The sequence below is a fragment of the Lutzomyia longipalpis genome, chromosome 4, assembly GCF_024334085.1.
Source record: "Lutzomyia longipalpis isolate SR_M1_2022 chromosome 4, ASM2433408v1".
In the NCBI taxonomy this organism is placed as follows: Eukaryota; Metazoa; Arthropoda; class Insecta; order Diptera; family Psychodidae; genus Lutzomyia; species Lutzomyia longipalpis.
The window spans coordinates 11225405-11244095 of record NC_074710.1 but is presented as its reverse complement, the minus strand read 5'-3'; the positions used below and the strand labels follow the sequence as shown (position 1 = coordinate 11244095).

Below are 18691 nucleotides of genomic sequence, written 5' to 3'. Positions count from 1 at the left end.
TAAAAATTCAAAAAAATTGACCGCCATTCGCCATTTTGTCTCTTTCAATGCATGAAGCATATGTTTCAATGCTTCGTCATGAGCTTGTCGATGGGAGTTTGACATTTCATTCATTTTTTTTAGGAGAAAATAAAAAAAATGCGTATTTTTTAGTTTAATTATCGTGGTAAATGTGTTTTACGTGTTGTTCAAAAGATAATTTTTATATCTGAATACCTGAAGGATGAATTCCCGCACAGTTTGTGACCGTCTCAGCGAGCACATCATTGGTCGTGGAAAAGGTCTTGGGAAAGGTGGTGCCAAGAAACATCGTAAGGTTTTGCGTGATATCATCCAGGGAATCACAAAACCAGCAATCCATCGTCTTGTCCGTCGTGGTGGTGTGAAACGCAAAGGATTCCAGCGCAGAGGATCTCTCAATTCGTGAAAAAGCCATCTTCAAGACGATCCACGACCAATGTTTTTGGATTGCTTTGTTTTGTAACGAGAGATGTGCTCGTTGAGACGGTCACAAGCTGTGCGGGAATTCATCCTTCAGGTATTCAGATATAAAAATCACTCTTGAACAACACGTAAAACACATTTACCACGATAATTAAACTAAAAAAATACGCATTTTTTTATTTTCTCCAAAAAAAATAAATAAATAAAATGTCAAACTGTCATCGACAAGTTCATGACGAAGCATTGAAACATATGCTTCATGCATTGAAAGAGACAAAATGGCGAATGGCGGTCAATTTTTTTGAATTTTTACAAAACTTTATTGCCTTTTTTCGTTGTGACCCCAGTGGAAAATGGTGAATATTTTTGGCGATTCTTTATCCTTTTTTGATTCCCTACAAGACTGAGTGGGTTAAAATTGTTTTCTGCGTTTCCTTCAATTAGGTACTTCGCCCATATCAAGCGCATGGGCTCCTTTATGGGAATCTCGGTGTTCAATTTTTGAGAATAATAATGGTAGATTTTGCAAACTTATTACAAGGAAGAACTATAGAATTCTTTAAAAAAATTTAAGCCTTTCTTAAGAGATCGTGAGACAGTATGACAAATTAGTTTCATCCGCAGCACGCTGTAGGGATGTTGGTGGAAACCCCCAGTGCATAGCGCAGCAAGAACAAGATGAAAATTGCATTAAAAAAATTAAACTGAGAATTTTCAGACGTTACAAACAAATCATTTAAGAGAAATGTCAATCGTTAAGAAAAACAATGTCAAACATCTCAAACGTCAAACTTATGAAACGTCAAACATCTTAAATGTCACTGTTCTGAAACGTAAAACGTTAAAAAGTAAAAAGGCGTTAAAATGAAAGTCAGAATTATAAAAGAAACGTAAAATGCTAAAAATTAACGCCAAACCTTTAAAATTATGAGGAACTGTTTAATCGGAGCGCAGTCAATAAATGAAAAACTTAATTCTTGCTAATCAGCTCCAGAGCCTGAGGATGCTGTTTAAATATAATAGCGAAACGTCGCTGATTAGCAAGAATTAAGTTTTTCATTTATTGACTGCGCTCCGATTTAAGAATTCCTCACATTCTACCTACACATTCATTAAAAAAATCTTTAAAATTACATATCATTGAATGTTAGAAGAAAAATATCCAATGTTCGTAAAGAAATGTCAAGTCGTTTTTAACGTCTTTGAAATTAAAGAAATAAATAAAAACGTCTTGAATGAATTTCTGGCTACGTTGTTGAATGTTTCTATGTTTCATACATCCGTGAAAGAACTAAATGTTAAGTAAGGAAATTTTTACTTCCATTTTATATGCTAAAATAAAATCTAATTGTTCAGTACAGTGGGACCCCAGTACAACGACCACTTGGTTGAGCTACTCTCGCGCATTGAAAATAATGAGTGTGAAGAGTACAACCGAGTGGTCGTTGTACTGGGGTCCCACTGTAAAGTATTCTAGCAGTTATTTATTCATACTCCTAAAACACTATGGGAGCAATCAATTATTAATTTTATTGTTTTCAACGACTAAGAAATCTTTGTTTCAACGATATTAAGAATTTTTTGGTCAGTAGAACCGATTATTTATTTATCTATTCAATTTTAAGGCAGTTTTCATAGTTTTCTTGCAGCATTGTCACAAGTTATCCATTGCCTATCCTTCAAGCTTTTGCACAGGTTTCATGCAGTTTTAGTTTAATCCTCGTTCATCTCAGTTTTCATACAGATTTTATGCCCTGGGCGCCATATTGAATTTTCGTCTTTTCTTGCTTCAAATGAATTGCACGTTAACGAATAATGATAATTTTCTCATTTCAACACTTTTGTATATTAAAATTAAATTCACGTTAGTTTGATGAAATCCTTTGGCACAGAGATCATTAGCAAAAGCACCATAATGTTGTTTTTGCAAAATTTATACATATATATTTGCAATGTCCAACGAAGAAACCTCCTCCCGCGTATATGGAAAAGGAGAGAAACTTGAGGCTAAAATTTATACATTGCAATTGGATAATTAGATAAATTGCAGTGTGATATTACAAAATATTCATTTGAACCATATGTTATGGTGGAATTGTGGGTGTTTTACACACATAATCACACTTAATTGTATGTGACTTTTGAACTTTGCCTGCCATTTATACCATTTCGAGATTCTTTCACATTTTATGTACAACATTATGTGTTTTTGAGGCGGACTGTAAATTGTGAATTTAATTCATGGGTGGGATATAATTTTGCGTTAATCCACATTATTAAATTAAACCATTAAATGGGTCATAGTGTTACTTTTTTATTATTCTTCTCGACCACCTCGAAGGGGAGATTTTAATGCATTTTAGTCAAGGGGAGTGATGGTCATTCGCGTTTAGTTTCTTAAGTAGTTTTTTTTTTTCAACTTGTTGTGAAAATGTGCCTTTCTCAAGTGTGGGAAATTTAAATATATAAATTCTGGTTTTTTGTTCTCTTTATGAAAATGAAATGAAAAGAGCAACTAAAAGAGGAAGTAAAATGGATGATCAAGAAAGTGGAATTAAAAGTGAGTCTCCTTGAGAAGATGTAGAGAAAGGCTAGAGGCGAGTTGTAAAGAATTAATGTTTCTGGTTTCTCAATACAACACGAAACATAAAAAATAGCCATCTCAATGATCTTTTCATCGTGCTGAGATGACTTTTTTGCATAATGAAAGGAGGAAAAAACCGCGAGAGGGACAAAATTTCCGAGTGTGTGTCTCTAATGTGAGAAAAACCCTGACTTTTTGCGCTCCTAATCACATTAATTTGACCCATTTTCCTTGAATCGATAATCAGTAATTAAATAACTCCAAGCAGAATTAACAGACTCGTCTGTTCGTCACATTTTTTTTTTCGTGGATGTTGTGAAAGGAGGAAATTTACGAGACAATTGAAAACACTTTGGAATGCGCGCGAAAAAATATCAAATGCGTGAGCTGAAGGTTCTTTTTTATTAAATGAAAATTTTTATATTTCAAACAACACTAAAATATTTAACCTTCCACCACCTTTCTATACGCACACGAAGCTTTTTTTGTGAGCCACCCAATCTTTTTTTTCAATTCAATAAATAACTTCTCAATTATCTCATGAATTCACCAAACGAGTAGCTATATGGTATTTGATTAAACACCTGAAATTCCTGTGTCGTGACTTTTTTGTGTTCATCCAAGATGGTGTGTCTCCTTGGCAGAAATTATTCCCACGCAAAATGCTTTTTCAAGCTTTCATTTATGTGGCGAAAAAAGCTTTATGCCTCCACGGAACATTTATCATTATCATCTTGATTATGATTCTGAGGCAATACCTATTTAGATTTTTATGTAAATACTGATGATTAATTGAGAGGTACATTAATCGGGCATTTTTGTGTTATTCACTGTACATTGATTGTCATGAAAACACAATTTACTACATGTTTTTCAATATGAATGAATATAAGTATGTATTGTACGTACATACTTATAGTAAATTTACCGTCGAGATGAAAAATCTTTACCCAAATGAAAGGAGTTTATTCAGTTCTATTTAGAAAATCTTGTTGTTCAAGGATTCTTTCAGGACGCAGGGAATCAATGAAAATGCGACTAAATTTACCCAAAAACTGAAGCAATGACGTCACCACTATGTTTCTTCTTTTCTCTTTCAAGACACAATTTGCATTGACTTCGAGAAAGATTGCGGTTCAATCAGTTTAGCACATTAAGAACTGAAATAATACACGAGAATCAATTTTTTACATGACACGTAATAAATTAATCACTCCTGTCGAAAAATTTTACCCGGCTGGTCATATTATTCAATGCACTATTCGTGTAAAAAAACTGAGCAAAAACTGAAAAATTGAGGTATGTGAAGGTTAATATTCAAATTAACACCTTCAATTTTTCGTGCAAATTGACCAATTGAAATTTCTTTTCTAACGTTTGACATTTATTTTTAACACTTTGACATTTCTAACGTTTTACGTTTTTGACACTTGAAGGCCCTTGGCGATAATTGTCTGACGTTTCTCTTCAAACGTTTATTCAAAGTTTTTAAGCTTTTTTTCTAATGTTTGCATTGTTCATTTTTTTTAAATAAATTTTTGATTTGATTAACTTTGTATATTTTTAACATTCGACATTTTTTTTCTAACATTTGACGTTTCTTTTTAAAAGTATGACATTAATTCCAACGTTTACACTTTTTTCAAATTCTTAAAGCGATTTTTAGCCTAGAAATAATTTTTTTTAACTTATAAAGCAATAAACCTTAACTGCATAAACTTTCACGAAGTTTAAGCATCATAATTCAAATATTTTATTCTAATAATGCATTTAGAGCCCGGAGATTTCGAGTGATGCCACTTGAGGATACAATCTAATGAATGAAAAGTACACTCAAAGATTATTCCATAAATAGTAATTCATGGCGAAATTAATTTGACCTCTTTTTTCCACCATTTTCTTCGATATCTCCTCATTTATTTGTTGAGTGTGTCTCCGCACTACCTCCTCTTCCACACACTTCTCATGGGCTATTACGAAAATTCTCATCAGGATGACCATGAATGGTTGAGAGAGAGCCCTTAATAAGGTTTTTTTTTTCAACAGTGTGTGCCCCACTATTGCTCAATTCCCTTGGCGTTCTCTCCGCCATATAGTCATCTATATTATTCCAAACTACACATGGAGCTACTACACATGGTGAGTCCAAGTGCGGAGCCATGAAGGCATACTGATTAGAAGATTTCAAACTTGTATAGTGTTTTGCTCTTTTTTGCCGGGGCACGGCGAGTGAAAGAAATGTTGAGCAATAGCACGAAGCTCGCGGTTGACCTTATCACAAGCAGCGAAAGGGCGATAAAGTTGTGAGCTTGAGAAAATTGACTCTTGCTCATTGCGCAAAGATTTCCCAAATACATACAAACACCCATAAAAAGGCACAGTACATACGGTGGACATGAAGCTTTGTTGGAAGAGGTAAAAAAAAAAAGAATCAAATTGTCACCCTATATTCCTTTACAATTGGTGTCAGCTGTGGGATACATAGTGGAATATATGGGTAAGTGATGCCTTCACCCCTTTTAGCACCGCGCGCGCAGATTCGTGTCTTTCACATTGCGAGTGGTGTCGCGAAAAACAACTTCTCCCGCGATGGAGAAGTTTTGCAAAGTAGCTGCGGCGAATGTTGTATATTTGCAAAGAGAAGTGGTTGTGTACGAAAAAGTTGGGAATGGGTGAGAAGGAGAGAAAGATAGATTGTAAGGTATGTTGTAAATTGGACGGTTTCGCAATGACGTTTCATAAATTATGTGGAGGTCTTTTCATTTTACAGCTGCCAGTTAATAGAATTTCAGCCTCAACCACCATCTCTCGCACACAATTGCAAATCCCATCTATAAGTGTATGTATATATGGAAATATAAGAGAGTCATATTTTCGATATATGCGAGCTATAGATACGCGGGAGGGGGGCGGAGGGCCAATTGAGCGGGTAAAAAAGATTGTTGCGCCAGGTATTTTCACAGCCATCGACTACGAAGGAATAGCACCAAAGCATTTCGAAAGGGAGAGACACCAAATGTGGTGGAGAAAGAGGAATTTGATAGTTTTTCTCTCAACATCTTCTACATGGCTGTGGACTAATGCAATATTTCGCACATAATGCAGCCTTATTCAGAATTATTGTGAACTAATTTAAATAAGTTTATTATTCTTTAAAATTCCTTTGGAAATATTGATTTTAGTAGTGTCTGTGTGTGATTTATTACGTTAAAATAGAATTCTTATGTATGCTAATAGATTAGAAATATTGAAAAAAAAATTAACGTAAAATGTAAACCGTAAAGATAATTAGGAAAATTCTTCGTATATAAAACACTTAAGAGTTAGACCGTGTATGAGAAAAGAAGGAGATTGACCGGAGGCTTGCTTTCTAACCCGGAATCGACCATTTTACTAAACGCTCAACAATTTTACTTTGTTCACTTTGAGTACAGAGAAATAGCATAAAACGTCTTTATTCTATAAAAGTTACATAGTTTCGGTTAAAGAAAAAGCTTAAGAACTTTTTAGGTGAAATTTCAAGAATATTGGTTGCCAGTTTACTGTCTTAAACGATTTGGAAATCAAACTTTTCGAATGTAAAAAAAAATTCTGAGCATATCCGGGTTTTATGCACAATAATTTTTAAAAAAAATGTTAGGTTATGTTCTCCAAGTGACGCCAAACTGTTTGACATTCCTATAAAATGGCGTTGGTTTTGTAAATGGAGTCTTTTTTTAACAAAGAAAGGGAGCTTTAAGAGCCTTACAAATGACTTAAGATCACTTTTTATATTCGATACTCGTATATCGTCTATTTGAACGTAAAAATTTGAACTCAAAATAAGGAATTTAAAAAAAAAATCAAAATGTGAGGTTATATTTATTACGTTATGGGCATTACGAAGTAAATGTTACTTTACGCACCTTACAAACAACACTCAAAGAAAGCCAAAAGATTTTGAGAAGTGCCCTGTGGAATTGTACAAAAGTGCATTTGATGCAATTCACAATGTATACAAGAGTGGGGATGGGTGAGTAGCTGCAAATGTTCCCCTTTAGGTGATGCGCTCATCCCACTTGTGAATGCCACCACATATAAGATGATGGACAAGAGCTGCAGCGGTGAGAGTTGAGATCCAATCATCAGTGGATCACCGAGTTGCAATTTTCCAATTAAATATTGCGTTATGTGCAACTCAATTCGCTATTTTCTCTCACTCACACTCATGGTGGGTTTCTATATAGCACAACAAGACTTCCAATGAAGAAGTGAATTTATTAATAGTGGCAAAAAAGCTCCTTTCTAATAATTCACACAGCATTGCACCATTTGCACAATATTCGCGTCTCTCTTGACATTTTCTTAACCCTTCCACATTTATCTATGCATTTTTGCCTTCCTCTTGCCATTTTATTGCCCACTGCAGTTGGAATTTTGAGCTTTTTGTAGTTTTTATTTTTTCAAATCTTAATCTGAGATTTGAATTTGAATACCTATGTTGAAAAATCTCCTGATCATCGCGCGCATAAAGCCCCGTATAAGCCACATTTTCCTCGTGCATAGAGGCGCAATTTACAAAATCCATTCACGCCAATTGAGGTCTCAACACACCGTGGAATGTGACACATTTTCCTTGTTAGCACAAGCACGAAGACGGTGAGGAATAAAAAAAACAGCCACATTGAAAAATGATTTTTCAAACGAGTTTCCCAAGTGTTTGCTTGTAACGTATAAAAATAAATATATATAAACTGCAAAGATAAAAATTAAATATAGAATGGATGGAACAGTATAAAGCGAAAGAACGGTAAGTAAAACTTACGGGCTGTGATTCTTTCTTTGTCAGTGAAATGTGAAATTGACGGAAAATTGAGGATGGGCAAATTTTGAGGAAGGCTTTCTCGCGCACCGAATCACAGCCAACGCGCAGATAATTTGTGACAAGCCTTAATCGTGGGTGTTGGCTGTGATTCGGTACGCGAGAAAGCCTTCCTCAAAATTTGCCCATCCTCAATTTTCCGTCAATTTCACATTTCACTGACAAAGAAAGAATCACAGCCCGTAAGTTTTACTTACCGTTCTTTCGCTTTATACTGTTCCATCCATTCTATATTTAATTTTTATCTTTGCAGTTTATATATATTTATCTTTGCATTTTTATATGTATATATATAATGTATATATCTATGCATTTATATATATATTATTTTATTTTATATGTGTATATATAAAACGCCCCGCCTCGCGGGGCGTAGAACTTATGCAACTCAGGATATGACATGTAAACTTTAAAACGCGATATCTCCGGAACGGCTACATAGATTTTCTTCATTTTTGGCATGGTGATAGATACTATAGTCAACTATAACATATCAAAATATGAAGTAATTCTATAAAGCGGTGCTCGAGATATTCATCGAAAACTCATCGAAAATTTTGTTTTTCATTTTAAGCCCTCTAGCGGTGACTTTAGAAACTTCCGATGTTCTAGAGAGTTGCAGGGTTTGTTGAGATCTTTCATTTGACCCCGGGTTGATCAAAATCGGTCAAGCCGTTTTCGAGTTATGGTCGATTTTCGATGAAAAATTGTCGCGGCCATATTGACTAAACGGCTTGATCGATTTTCGAAAATGAGGTATCGTTGGAAAGCTATTGATGGCCCCTATAACATATCAAAATTTCAGACCTCTAGCTATAATAGGGCCTGAGATATAGCCCAAACAAAATTTGAGGGTTATTCAAAATGGCGGACATGGGGGTGGGGGGTTGGATTTGACTTCATAATCGGATGTCTTCCACCCGATATATGAACTTTGCCGTTGACCGCAAGTTTCTATCTATTACCATTCTCTCGCAATTTAGCGTTACATTCCGGCCGGACGGACGGACGGACGGCCGGACGGACCAATTTTTGGCGCATACGTTTTTTGGAATGTAGGGACCCTAATTCGTGGTCATCCCAAGTTTGAGCCCGATCTGACGACTTTGCATTTTGGAGTGTACACAGAAGCTGTGCTTCTTTGAAGAAAGAATCACAGCTAATATTCGATTGAAATTTTTTCGAGAAATTCAGTTACAAGGTGAACTTCATCAATGGATGTTCCCTCTTCACTGTGAATTTCATTATAATATTAAATGACCTTTCGTCACATCACGATGTCTCTTGTTATTTTCTCGCATTCATTTTTATTTTACACCCATTCGGTAAAGAAAGTAGCAATTATATCTCTTCTCTCTTTTTGTGTGTACAATGTCTTATGTCATATCTCAATGTCGAAAGTAATCGCGGTTATTCGTAATAATTATGACACCACAGAGTGCCCAAATAAGGTTGAAAATGAACTTTTTGTTCAGCAATGTACACTTCTTGTATACATAAAAATTGCATTTCAAAATCAATTGAAAAAAGAAAATTTTCTCAAGATACAAATTATTTTCTTTAAGAATCAATTCAAAAGAAGAAGTTAATTCTGGCAAAAATCTTTTCTTTTCTTGCAATTTAAGATTTACATAACATTTTTCAAAATAATAATTAGCAAAAGGAGGAAAGGAAAATCAAAAACGTATAACGTATTGGTCCTTAAAGGGTTAAAAAAAAATTCAAAGGTTTCAGGTTTCCTTGCAAACTTATACTTTTTACACTAAAAAGTTCTTAGTGTAGTTGGTAAGAGTTTTTAGTTTGCTTTTCCAAAACAAAGAACGCATTAAACTGAAGGCAGCCATGTTAATTCTATGAAATCCGATGTTTATTTGTTTGTTTGATCAATCCTTTAAGTTCCTGTAAGACATTTTCACAATCTTTTAGCTTAGATTATCTTACAAGCTATTTCACCTGCCTTTACCTTTCAATTATATTTTAAATTAATCAAAGAATGTGAAGAAGAAAAATAGTGTAGCCATTTTGTTCTAAGAAATTCACTGTTTAGTTATTTGATTCGTTCCAAGAACGTCTATAGAACACTTTTAATGAGAATATTAATACAGAAAATTATGATTTTGGGATAAGTTTGAAATTCCCTAAACAAAGATTTTCATGGTGAAAATTCAGCATCCTTTCAGGCCGCCATATTGAATCATTTTCATCAATTAAGCGTCTTTCTTTGCAAACTTATTCACAAAAGATCAAGCCAAAATCTGATGCCTTATAAGGGTTTCTCCTTTGGGGATTAAATTAGATGGTTGGCCTATAATATGGCTAATTTCTACGCTATATAATTTGAATGGTACGCAATTCGCTGTCTCCATTATTACGACCAAAATGTTGGCAATTTGGGGCGCCAAGTTTGAAAATCTCAAAATCTCCATCTGGTTGTCGCACAGTCGTGCCGAAGAAGGGAAAAATGATTATATTTGCGAGTCGAATTGAGGAGTTATTGCATAAATCATTTCCTCTGGCTCACGATTTCTTTATAACCGTATGGGTATATATTTGAGATTGGGGAACACCGCGATGGAGCTCGAACCACCACACCATATGAGACAAAATCGCAAGTGTTGGCAAAGAGATGCAACGTTTGGCGAAGGAATAAAATACAAGAGGTCTCTTTTGAAAAGTTTCCGTGAGAGGGGAAGTATTGCAGAGGCAACACAAAAATATATAAAGCAAAAATGTTATAAAATACATGGCGAATGTTCACTCTCACAACATGCTATATATAAAATTATTTATTATAAAATAGCCAGACGGTATGAGTGAGACGACAAAACTGGGTTAGTGAAAGTATTATTCAATTTACCGTCGCGTTTTTTTTCATCTACTTCTCCTATACCTTCCAAACATCTCTTGCAAACGTCTCGCAAAACGAAAAATGTTTACCCGTCTATTCGGCTGAAGCTCTCACACACAGCATAATTATGTGGAGTGTTTCACATGTTGGCAGAAAATATTGCTAAATTTTTCCAAGCAATTATACTTTTCAAGTTGTGGACACGGCGGCGTTAGAAGAGGAAAAAAAAGCTCCATACGGGGAGTGGCTCTTTGGATGTAGAAAAAAAGCTCCCCTGGAAGTTGGAAGATATGTATGTAATATGTACATAGGTTAGAAAAAAAGTGAACGGAAAAGAAACCTGCCATAGGAAAATCGTGTCAAACGCTAATTGCACGAGAAAAAAGCGAAAGACAAAGAAATGGAAAGAATTCAAGGTTTTCACGTGTGTCACGTAATATTACATTCGAAGTAATCCCTAATTGAAATTTTCAACTTGTCTCTCAGTATCCAAATTGCACTAAATCTGGCGCACAAAAAGCAAAATCGTCACAATTTCGTGAAGGGAAAACAGCCTCACACTGCTTGTGCAACAATTCCTCGGACCACGCGCGCGCGAGCTAAATTGTAATAAAATATGCCTCATATAGACGAAAATCTCTTCTCACAAGAAAAAAATCTCTGCACGCGCGTGGTAAGAGATTTTCCAGAATGAGACAATTGGAGGGAAAATTCTCATTATTTTGGTTCATTTTGTACATGGATACTGTATGACAATTTCGCTAATTGCGCCATATTTGCAACAATATTGTCTTCTACAATAGTTGCGAAAGATCTACTACATTATAAGACATAAAAGAATTTTTAACCCTTTCTGTACTGACGGAGGTATATTTTGTAAATTTTTTATGCTTTTCGCAGACTTCATGGAGTAATTTTATGTTATACAAAATATCAGAAATTACAAATTTTTAACTATAAAAAAGCTCTGAAATATTTAGCCCCAAGATTGCAATATTTAACCTAAGTACGGAACTAATCGTTTAACCTGAATATGTCTAAGAATTTAGTTAATCTTTTTTTCTAACCAATTTTCTTCAAAAATTGTCGTACAAAATTCTAAAACTCTTAATTAAATCTGTTTGGCATTAAATTAAATTTTTTTTTGGAATTTGAGACAGGAAAAGAAATTCTGAGCGTATTACTATGTAGATTCGGGTTAAACTTTTCGCCTAAAAAGTGAAAAAAAAAGAATTTTCAATTGAAATAGAACGGAAAGAAGTAAAAAAGAATTTTTATTATCAATTTGAAGTTGCAGATAGCTCTCTAAAAGTTAACTTCATATCATATTTTCTGTAAAAAGTTCAATGTAAAATTATTTAAAATTAAAGAATTCAGTCTAAATAAAGGAAATTTTGATCACAAATCGAAGTTGATCTTAAAAGTATAAACTCAAATTTTATCAGAGTTTTCCATCAGTTTCAAAAGAAAATTAGAAAAATTAAGAAATTAAATCTATCCGATTTTGATAAATTTTAGGTTTCTACTTTGCTATCTACACATAGTATTACAAAGAAGGGCGAAAGTGCCCAAATCGTTTCGGCCCTTCCTCATTTGAGGGGAAGGTAGATGGCGCATGAGGTCTTTTTAAGGAAATTTGGGGGTAAGCGAAATGCAAGGAGGACCTTCCTCCCATTCACAAGATCATTTGCTTTCGAGCGCTCATGGTGATCACTTGAAGGGTCGCATGAACTGAGCGTTTTTTCTATATGGACTTTTTTTCTGTATGAACTTTTTTCTGTATGAACTTTTTTTTTGTACCTACGATGAGTGGGTTGCAGAAGAGGTGCACAAAAAAGGGCTGAAGGAAGAAAAATGTACACGGAGTTGAGTTCAGATCTTGCAACATTTTTGGTTGAACATTAGTGGGAATGAACAGAAATACATTTTCTTTCCCTTTTGCACAATGAGATCTTCCAAAGTCTCGAAGAGCACAAATTTTGTCTTTTCGAGCAAAATTCTGCCTCAAACACGCTGGCTCACTCAACACAAGCTGATATTGCTACTAATGAATTTAAAATTTGCAATAGAAAACTTTTATTTATATAAAAAAAAAATTTAAAGGCCTTTTCAATCATTTTTTGATTTAACTTTAAATCAAAAATTTTCTTCTACATGCGAGTAAATTAATAATTTTGAAAACTCTGTGGAAATATATGTAAGTTTTGAAAAAAAAAATATTTTTAAAAAAAAATAATTATTCAAAAAATGAAATTGAGTTGATTAAAATAAGATAATTAATCAATATTTGGCTACACCAGAATAACAGAAATTTTTTCTATTAAAAATAATAGAATAAAAGAAATTCTATTTTCTATTCTATGAACAAAACTTTTTATAATTTTCAGCGATGTTTCGGCATATTAGCTGTGATTTTTTGTTGCTCGGAATTTAGAATTCATTAATTGAGATATTTGAAGTAGATCATCGACTGCATCATTATGTTGAAGAGATTGGGTGAAATTCACCATTCAGACTGTCTGAATGGTGAATTATCTGGTGAACAATCGCACAAACGCACAACCGCACAACCGCACAACCGCACAATCGCACAAACGCACAATCGCACAACTGCACAATCGCACAACCGCACAACCGCACAACTGCACAATCGCACAAACGCACAACCGCACAATCGCCCAAACGCACAATCGCACAAACGCACAATCGCACAAACGCACAATCGCACAACCGCACAACCGCACAACCGCACAATCGCACAAACGCACAATCGCACAAACGCACAATCGCACAAACGCACAATCGCACAACCGCACAACCGCACAACCGTTTTCGCGAGTCTATACCAAAATCAGTTTTTCGCGTTTTCTGGCTCTTCTGTACGTTTTAGAGTGAAAAGACGTGAATTTTGGGATTACCCCAAAATTCCTTGGAAAAATGAGAAATTTTTTAAAATTTTTTTTTCCTTCAAATTTTGTCTTCTCAACCAAATGGGTAAAATTCACCATTCAGACATCTTAAGATAACTTAAGAAAAGTTAAGATTTCTTAAGAAAAGTTAAGAAAACTTAAGAAATCTTAGCTTGTGTTGAGTGAGCCAGCGTGTTTGAGGCAGAATTTTGCTCGAAAAGACAAAATTTGTGCTCTTCGAGACTTTGGAAGATCTCATTGTGCAAAAGGGAAAGAAAATGTATTTCTGTTCATTCCCACTAATGTTCAACCAAAAATGTTGCAAGATCTGAACTCAACTCCGTGTACATTTTTCTTCCTTCAGCCCTTTTTTGTGCACCTCTTCTGCAACCCACTCATCGTAGGTACAAAAAAAAAGTTCATACAGAAAAAAGTCCATACAGAAAAAAAGTCCATATAGAAAAAACGCTCAGTTCATGCGACCCTTCAAGTGATCACCATGAGCGCTCGAAAGCAAATGATCTTGTGAATGGGAGGAAGGTCCTCCTTGCATTTCGCTTACCCCCGAATTTGCACCAGTCCGCGCGCCATCTACGTTCCCCTCAAAAGAGGAAGGTACGGAACTCTTGGATTTTTTCATCCCTTCAGAGATTGTATTACTATATAAAATTATTATACAATGGTTTCTAGTAGATTATTTTTTTCGTATACTAGAACGACTAAAACATTATTAATTTACTTGTTAATTTTTCTCATTGGGATTTTATCAAAGTTTTATTAGGTAGGTACCTATTAAAATAATTTTTTAAGCTTTGTAATTTAATCTTTTTGTTTTTAAATTTAAAAGCTTTAACGTTGTAAGTCTTAAAAAGAAGGTTTGTGAGGAACATAAAACTCTTCATGGGCTCTTCTAGGTCATTTCTATTTTACATATCCATGTATTTTCCTAATATACAGCAAAACATTCTAGAAAAGAAAAAAAAACTTAAAAAAATTCCGACATGTAGTATGCGACGGAAGGGTTAAAAGTGCAAGATGTTGCGACGGTGTGGCAAAAAAGTCATCTGAGATATGAATTTGAGACAAGGAGAGAAAATGGGAATGTATAACAATGGGGATAATGAGTGTAGAAAAGCTCGCAAGTGAGGGTCCATTAAAAGAAGGCATGAGAAGTCATGAAATAGAAAGGGAAAATAAATTCTTCTCAAGCCAACAAGGTATATGGAGTGAAAAGAGAGATGCAGACGCCTTAACCCAAAAACATTATGTAACCGCAGCGGTGTAAGACGTGAAAATTTAATTTAAATTCTTATGCAATTCCGTCCGTACACTCTCACCACAAGCACGAAACTTTTTCTTCCTTTTGCCATTTTTTGTTGTTGTTAAATATTTAACATTCTTGCAAGAAGTCCTTCTGAATTCTACTTGATATGTTTATATTAATTAATTTAATTGAAGATTCTTTGAAAGAGTTCTGAAGGATATTTTTAGGAAAAACAAGCTAAATAAATAAAAGAAAATACGAAAGGGTTTTTGACCAACTTTCAGCCATTACAGCAATAAAATGAAATTGAAGGTGAACGCTTAAGTGAAATTGTTTTCAACTACATACACGCAGTGAGAAATGATGAAAAAGTCGAGAGAGATACCGAGATATTTATCCACCACAAGTCTTTCTCTTGTGCCGTTTAATTACATAATGGCACTTTTTGTGAAATTTCATGTAACTGAAAATCGCGCAATCACATTATGTCGATTACGTATTCAGACACTTCGCTCTATGTACATTATGTACAAATCTCCACAATATGTGTGCTGGGAAAGGGAATATGTTGCAGGAGAAATAAATAATATGCTCTATGCTACCAATTTATGGTCAAATAGTAATTTATACTAAATAAAATAAAGAGATTGTGGTTAATTTTGCAGGGTAGTTTCTTTTATTTGTTTTTGTTTTTCCTTTTTGAACAAATATTTGGGGGCTTTCGTGATGTCCAACCTCAGGACATTTTTTATTAAAAGAGTGTCCCCAATCGTTTGGATTGAATGGAGACAGCTTTTTTTTTCATTTTGAAACTATGAGAAGGATTAATGAATTATTTTTTGGTTTAACCCTTTCAGGACAGTAGGTTTCATAGACAGACACATTTCAAAGATGTGAAAAACATTATAAAAATTTCTAGTTTTTAAATTTTAATTAAAAAATGTACGGGTAAGCTGACCAAGCTTACGGGAGCTGTGTTTCTTTCAGTGTACCAATTTTGTGAGAGCAAACTAGAACGCGAATTTGTTTAAATACATGCAAAATCGGGAAAAGTTGAAAAGTCATCCCCCAAGAAATCTTTAAAATGCCATATCTCGGGAACGGCTCCATAGATTTTCGAGTTTGAGCTATCGTTGGAAAGGTCTTAACCTCAACTATAACATATTAAAATATGAAGTAAATCGATAAAGGCATTTTTGAAAAATTCGAGTTCGAAATTTTCGAAAATTTTGATTTTGACTTTAGCGCCTCTCGCGGTCATTTCTCGAACTTGCAATGTTCTAGACATTTGTAGGGCTTCACGAAACCTTTCATTTGCACTTGAGTTGATCAAAATCGGACTTGTAGAACACGAGATATGACATGCCAACTTTGGAAGGCTATATCTAGAGAACGGAGACATAGATTTTCTTCATTTTTGGCATGAAGCTAGATAATATGGTCAACTATAACATATCGAAAAATGAAGCAAATCGATAATGGCGTTTTCGAGATATTCATCGAAAACTCATCGAAAATTTTGTTCTTGATTTTTGGCCCCCTAGCGGTCACTTTTGAAACTTCGGATGTTCCAGAGAGTTGTAGGGTTTGTTGAGATCTTTCATTTGACCCCGGGTTGATCAAAATCGGTCAAGCCGTTTTCGAGTTATGGTCGATTTTCGATGAAAAATTGTGGCGGCCATATTGACTAAACGGCTTGACCGATTTTCGAAAATGAGGTATCGTTGGAAAGCTCTTGATGGCCCCTACAACATATAAAAATTTCAGATTTTTAGCTATTACAGGGGCTGAGATATAGCGAAAACAAAATTTTGAGGTTATTCAAAATGGCGGACGGGGGGGTGGGGGGGTGGATTTGACCTCATAATCGGATTTCTTCAGGTCGATATTTAAACTTTGCCGTTTACCGCAAGTCTCTATCTATCACCGTTCTCTTGCAATTTAGCGTTGTACTACGGCCGGACGGACGGACGGACGGACGGACGGCCGGAAAAAATCTTATTTTGGGCGCATACGTTTTTTGGAATGTGGGGACCCTAATTCGTGCTCATCCCAAGTTTGAGTCTGATCTGACGACTTTCGATTTTGCTCGGTACACAAAAGCTGTGTCTGAAAGAAACACAGCTAAAAGCCCTTAGGATTAATATTATGGAAATAATTTCGTAATTTCTAAAGCTTCTAGAAATTAAAAAAAAAAACTTCTTAAGGTATGACGATTCATATTGAACCCGTTTGTACAAATTATATTAAAAATTGTAATATCGCTTTCTAAAAAAAACAGAAAATCTTTTACTTCAATTGTAGAAGAAAATATTATTCTATAAATGCTCTCAGAGGACATTTCTCAGTCAAGATGTCTCTTCTTCGAAATTTAAAATGTATTTTGAACTTTAGAGCAAAGAAATTAAAACACCCAACGGACGAGAAAGGGTTAAGTATTAAAATTTCAATAATCTGCAGAAAGAAAAACTTTTTTTTTGCTTTTCCTTTACAAGGGTAGAACAAAAAAAGAAAAAGGAATGAAAAGAAAAGAATAAAGAAAAACCAACGGTCATTTCTGTGCACAAATCGCAAAACTTTCGCACGAAACAACAACACGTCTGTTTCCCTCACAATTCCCATTCATCCTGGCCCTTTTTCTCTACACCCCGAATGAACGAGTTCACGGGTTAACAAAAGAATTTTCTCTCAGCAAAATTCTTATTGTCTAAGAATTTCATTCTTTCGGCTCGCACATTTTCTTCTTTCACCCTTTTCGCATTTTTTTTCATGCACCATCCGCCTTGCAAAAAGTCTGCGCGTCCGAGGGGTTCCCCTTGTTGTTATGCCAAATGGAATCCTTTCTCGCGAAATCGTCTGCGCCCTTGAAAAATTCCTCCTCATCGTACCAAGGTGAAAAATATAATATTCAAATGAGTACCGGAACCCCTTTTCACGGGCACATTGTGTTGGCCCTTGTGTTGAGGAGAGCCGAAAGGATTTCAAGTGAATCGAGAGAGTATTTTTTGAAGCATCTCCTCCTTAAGGTTCTTGGACATTGGCATTGTTCCCCTGAAAAGAGGTCTCCTTGTGGTGCAAAAAAAAACGTGCACCAATAAAAGTGAAATTCAAATATTTGCTCTCATTTTTTCTTCTTCTCTCAATGAGCACGCATCCTTTTATTCTTCTACTTTAGCTTTGCCCAGCGATTGCTCCTTCAATGCCACATCAGCTCTGAAATTAACACAATCATAAATGAAATCCTTCGAAATTTTATGGTTGTCTTTTTCCCGAGAATTTCCTCCTTTTATGTAGCCTTTCTTAAATTGCTCTAATTTTTTTTCATCACCCCATTTGGCGGCCAGCAGGGTCAGAGCATTATCCATGCAGAAGAAAAATTGAAAGTGGAAGAAAATGGTTGGACTAATAAAATTTCAATAAACTCCACCCTCTTTCTAAGGGCAGCAGCACCAACAGAGAGATCTTTTTCTCATTTTAAAAGTGAAGTCATCAGAGCGACGTATTGAGGGTAATAAAAAAGGAGCCCCCGGGATGACGAGAATGCCCTCGCAATGGCCATGCGGCAGCCATCTCTGCCCATAAATAATCCACCACTTGAAGGCAGTTTCTTCTTTTTTTTTCGAGGAGATTTGTATGGAATCTCAATCTTAAAGAACACGGGGCGAATGGATAGTGTCAAATTTTATAGTTTTCTCATCCCTTTTTTTGTCGTCCTTCCTTTCAATGAACATTTTATTGCTTTCCCGAATCCATGGAGAGATGCTGTGTGCAAGAGAGAAAA

At 35.0% G+C, this 18691-nt stretch overlaps 2 protein-coding genes across 2 annotated transcripts in view; both read right to left on the bottom strand.

Moving 5' to 3' along the window:
* The window catches only part of LOC129796090 (zinc finger protein 431-like), a 382644-nt gene that overhangs the window by 87696 nt on the left and 276257 nt on the right, over window positions 1-18691 (bottom strand). The window lies entirely within an intron of this gene.
* LOC129796188 (luciferin sulfotransferase-like) overlaps window positions 1-18691 on the bottom strand; it is a 220233-nt gene that overhangs the window by 87696 nt on the left and 113846 nt on the right. The window lies entirely within an intron of this gene.